A 12,798-nucleotide genomic window follows, 5' to 3' on the forward strand; every position below is an offset into this window, starting at 1 on the left:
CGGGCTCCAGTGCGACTTATATATGTTTTTTTCCTTCTTTATTATGCACTTTCGGCAGGTGCGACTTATACTCCGGAAAATACGGTATGTACTTAACAAAAAAAGGTGAAATAACTGAAAACATGTTTTATATTCTATCCATCCATCCATATACTACCGCTTGTCCCTTTTGGGGTCGCTGGTGGGTGCTGGAGCCTATCTCAGCTGCATTCGGGCGGAAGGCGGGGTACACCCTGGACAAGTCGCCAGTTTCTTCAAAATAGCCACCCTTTGCTCTGATTACGGCTTTGCACACTCTTGGCATTCTCTCGATGAGCTTCAAGCACACCTGTGAAGTGAAAACCGTTTCAGGTGACTACCTCTTTAAGCTCATTGTTAGCTCGCAGCTAGTGTGCAAATAGCCAGCTGGCACATAGCACGCTAATCAATAGCTGGACGACAACTAGTGCGGCAATCATTGGCTGGCAACTACCGCGCCAATTGCTAGCTGACAACTAGAGCGCTAATTACTAGCTAGCAACTAGAGCGCTAAACACTAACTAGAAATTGGCACGATAATCACTAGGGCGTTAATCGTTACCTGACAACGAAAGTGCTAATCACTAGCTGAAAACTGACGCACTAATCACTAGCTATCAACTAATCAATGCTAACGTATGCTACAATGAATATGGCAACTACCTCACTAATCACTAGCTGACAACTAAGGCGCCAATCGCTAGGTGACCACTAACGGGTGAATCGCTGGCTGGCAACCACAGCGCAAATTGTTAGATGACAACTAAAGTGCTAATTACTAGCTAGCAATTAGAGCGCTAAACACTAACTAGCAAATCACCCGGGTGTTTATCGCTGGCTGACAACTAAAGCGCTCATTGTTAGCTGGCAAATAGAGCGCTGATCATTAGGTGAAAACTGACACACTAATCACTAGCTAGCAACTAATCGCTGTAAATATCTTAAATGCTAGCATGCATATAATAATATACTGTAACTACACAACAGTGTGTTGGCAACTAACTAGCAACTGGGGCGTTAATCACCGGCTGACAACTAGAGCGCTAATTGTTAGTTGGATACTCGTGTGCTAATCTCGAAACGCCAACCAACATGCTAATCGCGAGCTGGCAACTTGGGCATTAATCGCTAGCTGGCGATTAGAGTGCAAACGGCTAGCTGACAATTAGCACGCTAATCACTAACATAATAATATGCAATAATATAAGTACATGACAGTGTAACGACAATTATATTTGTGGAAAAATTGCGGGGGGGGGGGTAAACATTTAAAATATATACCGTATTTTTCGGAGTATAAGGCGCTCCGGAGTATAAGTCGCACCGGCCGAAAGTGCACAATAAAGAAGGAAAAAAACATATATAAGTCGCACTGGAGTATAAGTCGCATTTTTTGGGGAAACGTATTTGATAAAACCCAACACCAAGAATAGACATTTGAAAGGCAATTTAAAATAAATAAAGAATAGTGAACAACAGGCTGAATAAGTGTACGTTATATGAGTCATAAATAACCAACTGAGAATGTGTCTGGTATGTTAAGGTAACATATTATGGTAAGAGTCATTCAAATAACTATAACATATAGAACATGCTATACGTTTACCAAACAATCTGTCACTCCTAATCGCTAAATCCCATGAAATCTTATACGTCTAGTCTCTTACGTGAATGAGCTAAATAATATTATTTGATATTTTACGGTAATGTGTTAATAATTTCACACATAAGTCACTCCTGAGTATAAGTCGCACCCCCGGCCAAACTATGAAAAAAACTGCGACTTATAGTCCGAAAAATACGGTATTCAAAATAAAAAAAATCACAGACCCCTTGTTGACTTTTTGTTTAGAAAAGATGAGAAATATTTGATAAAACAATACAATAGCAGGTACTACAAACAAGTACAGTGGAAGTGTTCAAAACCACCCCACCAAAATACATTTAATATAAAAGTATTGTTTTCTGCTTTATTTAGTTTAGAACTCCATGTTTTTCTTGCCTTTATAGTATGGCACTGCCAACAGTTGGAACCGCCACCAAAGACGTGAGCAGCATTCAGGCTCTCTGCTGCCATCTGGCGGATGAAGTTGGGGAATGAGACTTCACTTTACTATTAGAATTCCGTCCATATTTCGTCATAAAAAGTGATTTACAACCAATTGTCTTTTAAAGATAGTAAAATCAAATAACACAAGTGATTCACAATATTTAAAATTATTATTACATACTATATTTTCTAAATACAACTTGCCAGTTGTCCTTTCCTAATGTCATGCTCCTATTGTAATTTTTTCCAAATCATTATTATTAATTATTTAACATTTTATTTATTCCACATTCTTTAAAAAATATTAAACAAGTAAAACGTGATTTATCAAATGTATTATTATCAATTATGTAATATTTAGTAGATTTTTTTCGTTTATTTTATTTACACCTGCTGGCTCTTTCTAAACAACTGATAGGAAATTATATGAACACACAGTATTTTATAATAAAAAAATGGCTTTAATATTGCAGTGCAACATTAATAATCATAATATTGCAATATTTCAACTAATAAATCCCTGAATCCTGCTATTTTTATTTTATCTGGCCTTTATTAATGATGAAATTATATTTTCACAGCAAAAAGATCAAAGGTGAGATCATATACATGACAACAAAGGAGGAATGCTATACTGCTCACAGCCACTAGGGGGCATATTTGCATAATTTCTTATATTCCTATTCATTATTTCTTTGGTGTGTTGTTAGCATTAGCTCAGCACTCACACACTTTTTGGAGGAAGCCACGTTCGTATATTTGAGTGACATGTTTTATTGCTTTGTTTGGAGACTAAAATGTTTGTTTTTCTGTTAAAGTTTCCCCAAGGCTGTCATTGTCACTGGGCCACATCTTTGGCCTCCACCTATAAGGTCAACATCCACTGTTCAGGTGTGTTGTTTAGTTATCAGCTTTTTAAGGAGCTTTTCTGCGTTAATTATTAGTCTGCCAGGCAGCCTTTTTATAGTCTGGTATAAAAGAAGCGAGGCGGTGCACAGGTACAGTAAGACAGTCAGCAGGTCTGGTTTAGTATAACAGTTGCTGCCAGTACAGAACTGTATCAATTAAAAAAAAAACAGTTTTATATATATGTATACATACATACATGTATACATATATACAGTTTAAAAAATATATACAATTTAAAAAAAAAAGTTTTATATATATGTATACATATATACATGTATATATATATACAGTATATATATATATATATACAGTATGTATATATATATACATATATATATATGTATATATATATATATACATATATATATATATACAGTATGTATATATATATATATACATATATATATATATATATATATATATACATACACTATATATATATATATATACATGTATGTATATATATATACATGTATGTATATATATACACATATGTATATATACACACATGTATATATATATTTACATACATGTGTGTATATATACATACATATATACATATATATATACGTATACACAATTATATATACATATATATACATATATATACATACATATATATATACACATATATATATATATACACATATATACATATATATATACACAATTATATATACATATATATACACATATATATATGTATACATATATATATATACACAATTATATATACATATACATATACACATATATATATACACATATATATACATACATATATATATATACACATATATATATATACATATACATACAGTATATATACATACATATATATACACAATTATATATACATATATACATACACATATATATATATATATATACACACATATATATATATATATACACACACATATATATATATATATATATACATATATATACATATACATATATATACATACATACATACATACATACATACATACATACATACATACATACATACATACATACATACATATACACATATACATATACATATATATATATATATATATATATATATATATATATATATACATATATTTATATATACACAATTATTTATATATATATATATATATATATATATATATATACATATATATATACAACCTGCACATCTGGGGCATAGCAGACACTCCGGAGTGTAAACTGTGCCAGAGGAGGGGCACCTTGGAGCACATCCTGAGCTGTTGCCCAAAGGCACTAGGGGAGGGGCGGTATCGCTGGCGCCACAACCAAGTTTTAAAAGCCCTGGCGGATTCTATCTGCGCAGCGATACAAAACAGCAAGTCCCAGGCCGCCCCGAAGCAGTCAATCACCTTCATCAGAGCAGGACAGAAGGCAAGCCGCCAGCCCAACTTCTCAGGAGGGCTCCTGGCCACCGCTCGTGACTGGCAGCTCCATGTTGACCTGGGAAGGCAACTCAAGTTCCCGGCCAATATCGCTTCCACGTCACTCCGCCCAGACATGGTGTTAACATCGGAGTCAACCAAGCAAGTGGTGCTACTGGAGCTGACTGTTCCCTGGGAGGAGCGAATTGACGAAGCAAATGAGCGAAAGAGGGCCAAATACGCTGAGCTCACTGTAGAGTGTCGGAGTAACGGCTGGAGAGCCCGCTGTGAACCAGTCGAGATTGGGTGCAGAGGTTTTGCTGGTCACCCACTACAGCGTGTGTTCAGAATCCTTGGCATTAGAGGACTGCAGTCGAGAAAAGCCACCAAGAACATCCTAGAGGCCGCAGAAAAGGCCTCCCGGTGGCTGTGGATCCGTAGGGGGGATCCGTGGTGCGCTACTTGGACACAGGCCGGGGTCTGATCACCCCCGGCTGGGTCACCCGGGCGAGGGTGTCTGATGATTAAAGACCCGAAACACCCTATGACCCCGGGTTTATCACTGATGACGTGTCCAAGCATCACCGTGAGGTGTATTCAACTTCTATATATATATATACATATATATGTATATATATATATACACATATATATACATACATACATATATATATATTTATATATACACATACATGTATATTATTTTTTAAAAAATTTAATACCGAAAGATACATTTTCCTGAAGTGACATGTCGTTATTGCAATCATGGAAATCGTGTATTTAACCATGTGCCAATTAAAGGTGCAATTTGTTCACATTTTTATACATATCTATTCATGCTATATAATCAACATGTTTTTTTACATTATGGAAAATTTAGCTGAGATAGGCTCCAGCACCCCCCGCGGCCCCGAACGGGACAAGCGGTAGGAAATGGATGGATGGATTGATGCAATTGCATTTCAACACATGCGCACAAACACACATACAATTAATTTATACATATATATATACTGTATACATTATATTTATATTATAATATATTATTCATAGACTATTATAGACTGTACTATATTGTACAATGTATACATACAGTATATACTGTACAATTAATAGATATACTGTATGTATGTATACACATATTTACAGTTTATTTATACTGTATGTTGTATACATTTGTAATTACATTTAAATATATATATACACATATTCATAATATTTATATGGAACTTATATATATATATATATATATATATATATATATATATATATATATATATATATATATATATATATATATATATATATATATATATATATATATATACACACACATAATATAATGTAATCATTATATTTTGAACATTTATTTACCATGTTAAAATAATTTTTCTTTATTGGCAATATTTTTCTTTACTGAAGAGTACCTTAAATTTATAAAAACCTTTTGCCAGTGTTATGGTTTAAATTAATTTAAACCATAAGAATACAAATTCATGTATATTTTGAATGTATGCATCAGTTTTGAAAAATTATATATATATATATATATATATATATATATATATATATATATATATATATATATATATATATATATATATATATATATACACACTACCGTTCAAAAGTTTGGGGTCACCCAAACAATTTTGTGGAATAGCCTTCATTTCTAAGAACAAGAATAGACTGTCGAGTTTCAGATGAAAGTTCTCTTTTTCTGGCCATTTTGAGCGTTTAATTGACCCCACAAATGTGATGCTCCAGAAACTCAAAGGAAGGTCAGTTTTGTAGCTTCTGTAACGAGCTAAACTGTTTTCAGATGTGTGAACATGATTGCACAAGGGTTTTCTAATCATCAATTAGCCTTCTGAGCCAATGAGCAAACACATTGTACCATTAGAACACTGGAGTGATAGTTGCTGGAAATGGGTCTCTATACACCTATGTAGATATTGCACCACAAACCAGACATTTGCAGCTAGAATAGTCATTTACCACATTAGCAATGTATAGAGTGTATTTCTTTAAAGTTAAGACTAGTTTAAAGTTATCTTCAATGAAAAGTACAGTGCTTTTCCTTCAAAAATAAGGACATTTCAATGTGACCCCAAACTTTTGAACGGTAGTGTATATACACACACACACACACACACACATATATATATATATATATATATATATATATATATATATATATATATATATATATATATATATATATATATATATATATATATATATATATATATATATATATATATATATATATATATATATATATATGTATAATTTTGATAATTTTATCAGACAATCTATTTTCGTTATAGTACTTACAATCTAATAAAATAAATTACAATACTTGTACAACTTATATTGATGTGTAAAATTATTATAATTAATATATTCTGCTATGTATTTTAACCATGAGGACCAGTCTTAAAATTATATTGTTCCTATTTACATTTGATGAAAAACTGTATTATACATTTTCAATTATTTTATTAGACATTTTTTTTCGTATTCTTTTGGTATTTTTATCTGCGCTGCCAGTCCTCCTTGAACACCAATATGGCTGCCGCCTGTTTAAAAAGGTCAACAGCTTGGAGGAGGAGGAGGCTTTGAATACACGGATGATTTCTCACAATTCAAAGAAAAGAATGCTAATGTGAGCTTTTACTCTCTCGCTTTCTGCGTACTTGTCACAATGCTGACACACAAACAACTTGTTCCGCTCTCGTACAAAGCATGTGCACGTTCAAGTGTGTACACACACACACACACACACACACACACACACACACACACACACACACACACACACACACACACACACACACACACACACACACACACACACACACATACCTGTAGCTTTGAGCGCTGAGTGCAGGTGTTTGCTGCCAAATAATAACATTGGCCCATCCAGTATTTCCACATTCCAGTGGCCATTGCTGTGGCGATGCAGGTTCCCTGGCGACCATGATGGACACACACACACACACACACACACACACACACACACACACACACACACACACACACACACACACACACACACACACACACACACACACACACACACACACACACACACACACACACACACACACACACACACACACACACACACACACACACACACACACAGACGTTGGTTAGCGTCACAGGTGACTTGAGGCGTCCAGACATAGCAGAGACAACAGAGAAGACAGTCAGTGGGGAAGACATGTTGTTTTTGTCCCAATTGTCCATCCCAATTGTGCCTTACATAACAACGCAGGTGACGTCATCGTGGGTCGTTACGGCGAACACACAAAGACTGTGGTCTGACGAGACCCTCTCCGCTGACAAGAACACTTCGGGAGGATTAGGCTGAACCTAAAACACAGACTTAAAATGAACATTAATGAACATTTATTTATTTATATATATATATATATATATATATATATATATATATATATATATATATATATATATATATATATATATATATATATATATATATATATACATATATATATATATATATGTATATATATATATATATATATATATATATATATATATATATATATATATATATATATATATATATATATATATGTATATATATATATATATGTATATATACAGTCGTGGTCAAACGTTTACATACACTTGTAAAGAACATAATCTCATGGCTGTCTTGAGTTTCCAATAATTTAAGTATAAAGTGCATGGCACAGTTTTGTCACTGCCACGATCAGGAAGAAATCACAAGCTATCACCTGCTGCTGAGAGAAAATATGTCAGGATGATCAAGAGTCAACCGAGAACCAGCAAAAAGCAGCTCTGCAATGAATTGGAAGCTGCTGGAACACAGGTGTCAGTGTATGTCCCCAGTCAAGTGTGTTTTGCATCGCCATGGACTTGAGAGGCTACCATGCAAGAAGGAAGCTCTTGCTCCAGAAGCCACACCTTAAGGCTCGTCTAAAGTTTGCTGCTCACATGGACAAAGATAAGACCTTCTGGAGGAAAGTTATGTGGTCAGATGAAACAAAAATGGAGCTGTTTGGCCACAATACCCAGCAATATGTTTGGAGGAGAAAAGGTGACGCCTTTAATCCCAGGAACACCATGCCTACTGTCAAGCATGGTGGTGGTAGTATTATGCTCTGGGCCTGCTTTTCTGCCAATGGAACTGGTGCTTTACAGAGAGTAAATGGGACAATGAAAAAGGAGGATTACCTCCAAATTCTTCAGGACAACATAAAATCATCAGCCCGGAGGTTGGGTCTTGGGCATAATTGGGTGTTCCAACAGGACAATGACCCCAAACACACATCAAAAGTGGTAAAGGAATGGCTAAATCAGGGTAGAATTAAGGTTTTAGAATGGCCTTCGCAAAGTCCCGACTTAAACCCCATTGAGAACATGTGGACAATGCTGAAGAAACAACCAATTTTGTCAAGAGGAGTGGTCAAACATTCTACCAGAAGCTTGTGGATGGCTACCAAAAGCGCCTTATTGCAGGTAAACTTGCCAAGGGACATGTAAGCAAATATTAACATTGCTGTATGTATACTTTTGACCCAGCAGATTTGCTCACATTTCCAGTAGACCCATAATTAAATGAATAAAATAACCAAACTTCATGATAGTTTTTTGTGACCAACAAGTATGTGCTCCAATCACTACATCACAACACAATAAGAGTTGTAGAAATTATTGGAAACTCAAGACAGCCATGACATGATGTTCTTTACAAGTGTATGTACACTTTTGACCACGACTATGTGTGTGTATATATATATAATTAAACACACACACGTGTGTATATAAACATCTTCTCACCCCGGTGGGATGGTATCTGTGTCATCCTCAAGCTGAGGTCCTCTAGCAGAGGCCTGGAAGTTTGAGGGTTCTGCGCAGTATCTTGGCTGTTCCTAGGACTGGGCTCTTCTGGACTGAGGCTTCAGATGTTGTTCCTGGGCTCTGTTGGAGTCACTCTCCCAGTTTGGGGGTTACTGCTCCGAGAGCCCCCACTACCACGGGGATCACGCTAGCCTTGACCTTCCACATCCGTTCCAGCTGCTCTTTCAACCTTTGGTACTTCTCAAGTTTCTCGTGTTCCTTCTTCCTGATGTTAGCGTCAGCTGGGTTTGCCACATCCGTCACCACCACCCTTTTCTGCTCTTTGTCCACCACCACTATGTCCGGTTGGTTAGCCAGAAGCTGTTTTGTCAGTTTAGAAGCTGTTATATTGCCAAAAGTATTTGGCCACCTGCCTTGACTCACATATGAAGTTGAAGTGCCATCCCATTCCTAACCCATAGGGTTCAATATGATGTGGGTCCACCTTTTGCAGCTATTACAGCTTCAACTCTTCTGGGAAGGCTGTCCACAAGGTTGCGGAGTGTGTTTATAGGAATTTCCCACCATTCTTTCAAAAGCGCATTGGTGAGGTCACCCACTGATGTTGGTCGAGGCTCTCAGTCTCCGTTCTAATTCATCCCAAAGGTGTTCTATCGGGTTCAGGTCAGGACTCTGTGCAGGCCAGTCAAGTTCATCCACACCAGACTCTGTCATCCATGTCTTTATGGACCTTGCTTTGTGCACTGGTGCACAGTCATGTTGGAAGAGGAAGGGGTCCACTCCAAAGTGTTCCCACAAGGTTGGGAGCATGGAATTGTCCAAAATGTTTTGGTATCCTGGAGCATTCAAAGTTCCTTTCACTGGAACTAAGGGGCCAAGCCCAACTCCTGACAAACAACCCCACACCATAATTCCTCCACCACCAAATTTCACACTCGGCACAATGCAGTCCGAAATGTAGCGTTCTCCTGGCAACCTCCAAACCCAGACTGGTCCATCAGATTGCCAGATGGAAAAGCGTGATTCATCAGTCCAGAGAAGGTGTCTCCACTGCTCTAGAGTCCAGTGGCCACGTGCTTTACACCACTGCATCCCACGCTTTGCATTGGACTTGGTGATGTATGGCTTAGATGCAGCTGCTCGGCCATGGAAACCCATTCTATGAAGCTCTCTGCGTACTGTACGTGGGCTAATTGGAAGGTCACATGAAGTTCAAATTCATATGTGAGTAAAGGTAGCTGGCCAAATACTTTTGGCAATATAGTGTATACGTGTGTGAATGTACACACACACACACACACACACACACACACACACACACACACACACACTTATTTTGACAACTGCATATGTCAACAACCGCTTATGGTGACAACTCCTTATGGGTTCAACCACTTGTGTCATCAACTGCATTTGTCAAAAAATGCTTTTGCTGACAACCGCTTATATCGACGATTGCGACAAATTATGGCGTCAACCAGTTATACCGACATCCGCTTATGTCGACAGCCATTTATGTCATCAACTGGATTAGTTGACAACCGCTTATGTCGACAACTGCTTATTGCGTCAACCGCTAATGGCGACGAAATTTAACGTTGACAACTTCTTATTTTTGACAACCGCATACGTCGGCAACCACTTATGCCAATAACCGCTTATGTCGGCAACCACTTATGCCAACAACCGCTTATGTCGACAACCACTTATGCCAACAACCGCTTATGTCGACAACCACTTATGCCAACAACCGCTTATGTCGACAACCACTTATGCCAACAACCGCTTATGTCGACAACCACTTATGCCAACAACCGCTTATGTCGACAACCACTTATGCCAACAACTGCTTATGTCGACAACCGCTTATGCCAACAACCGCTTATGTCGACAACCGCTTATGTCAACAACCACTTATGCCAACAACCGCTTATGTCGACAACAACTTATGCCAACAACCGCTTATGTCGACAACCACTTATGCCAACAACAGCTTATGTCGACAACCACTTATGCCAACAACCGCTTATGTCGACAACCACTTATGCCAATAACCACTTATGCCGACAACCACTTATGCCAATAACCACTTATGTCAGCAACCACTTATGCCAATAACCGCTTATGTCGACAACCACTTATGCCAATAACCACTTATGCCGACAACCACTTATGCCAATAACCACTTATGCCGACAACCACTTATGCCAATAACCACTTATGCCGACAACCACTTATGCCAATAACCACTTATGTCGGCAACCACTTATGCCAATAACCGCTTATGTCGGCAACCACTTATGCCAATAACCACTTATGTCGGCAACCGCTTATGTCGGCAACCACTTATGCCAATAACCGCTTATGTCGACAACCACTTATGCCAATAACCACTTATGTCGGCAACCACTTATGCCAATAACCACTTATGTCGGCAACCACTTATGTCGGCAACCACTTATGTCGGCAACCACTTATGTCGGCAACCGCTTATGTCGACACCTTTTTTAATTTCGACAACAACTGATGGTGTCAATCGCTAACAAGGAGAACTTTTAACATCGACAACTTCTTATTTTCGTCAACATAAACAAGCTCCACTGTCCAACATGATTCCTTTTAGGTTGTCTTTCATTCATTCCTTGGATATTTTCAATTCTTCAACAAAAACAAAACAACTTTTGGCCAAACTTGAAAGATTGCGTCCAAATAAAAAGTAACAGCAAACACGACGACGATCTTCTGACCGTGTCCGTCTCTGCGTACGACAATAGCTTTTGTTTACCGTGCGGCCATTTTAACCCGTCGCCATGGAAACCACCCGGCTGTGTTTGGAAAGCAACACAACAAGGAGTCTCACTAACTAATAAGTGAGTGAGCGCGACGTGAATGAAATTCCTGTTGCTAACAAAACTCTATTGAATGTTTGCGCTTCACAGTCGGTCCATGTTGGAGCAGCCTTGACAAAAGTCCATGTTGGTCCATGTTGGAGCAGCCTGGACAAAAGCGCTCCAAAGTAAATTGATGTTCTCCGAGGCTGCAGGATGATGAAACTACTGCAACATGAGCTGGTTTTTTCACGCTATCATAACCACGCATGGTAATTACATTCTGCCAAGAAGCCACTGTGGCGTCGGACCTCTTAAGTGGACAAAAAAAATCCCACGGACAGACTTTGAAATCTTATCAAAAGTCTTCACAGAAGAGTCGACCGCATGTAACAACATTTTTGTCCACTTATTTTAATATTTGATCAAATACATTCTGTGTGAAATAAAATATTGATATATTATATTATTTTTTAATTTGATTTTTAGTATCACATTTATTAATTTTATATTCTAAATATGGAAATATAATTTATTATTTGTATTTAATAATTAATACATCATATAATAATATATTTTTTTTAATCATTAATATATATATAATTTAATGGTCATTTATAATTATTAATCTAATAGTAGTATTACTTTCTAAATATCCGTATATCATTTTTTTGTAATACATTATACTGCCAATTATCACAATCCTACTAGTTGTTTTTTTTAAATTATCAAAATATTAATTAAAAAT

This window comes from Entelurus aequoreus, linkage group LG09, assembly GCF_033978785.1.
Source record: "Entelurus aequoreus isolate RoL-2023_Sb linkage group LG09, RoL_Eaeq_v1.1, whole genome shotgun sequence".
Lineage (NCBI taxonomy): Eukaryota > Metazoa > Chordata > Actinopteri > Syngnathiformes > Syngnathidae > Entelurus > Entelurus aequoreus.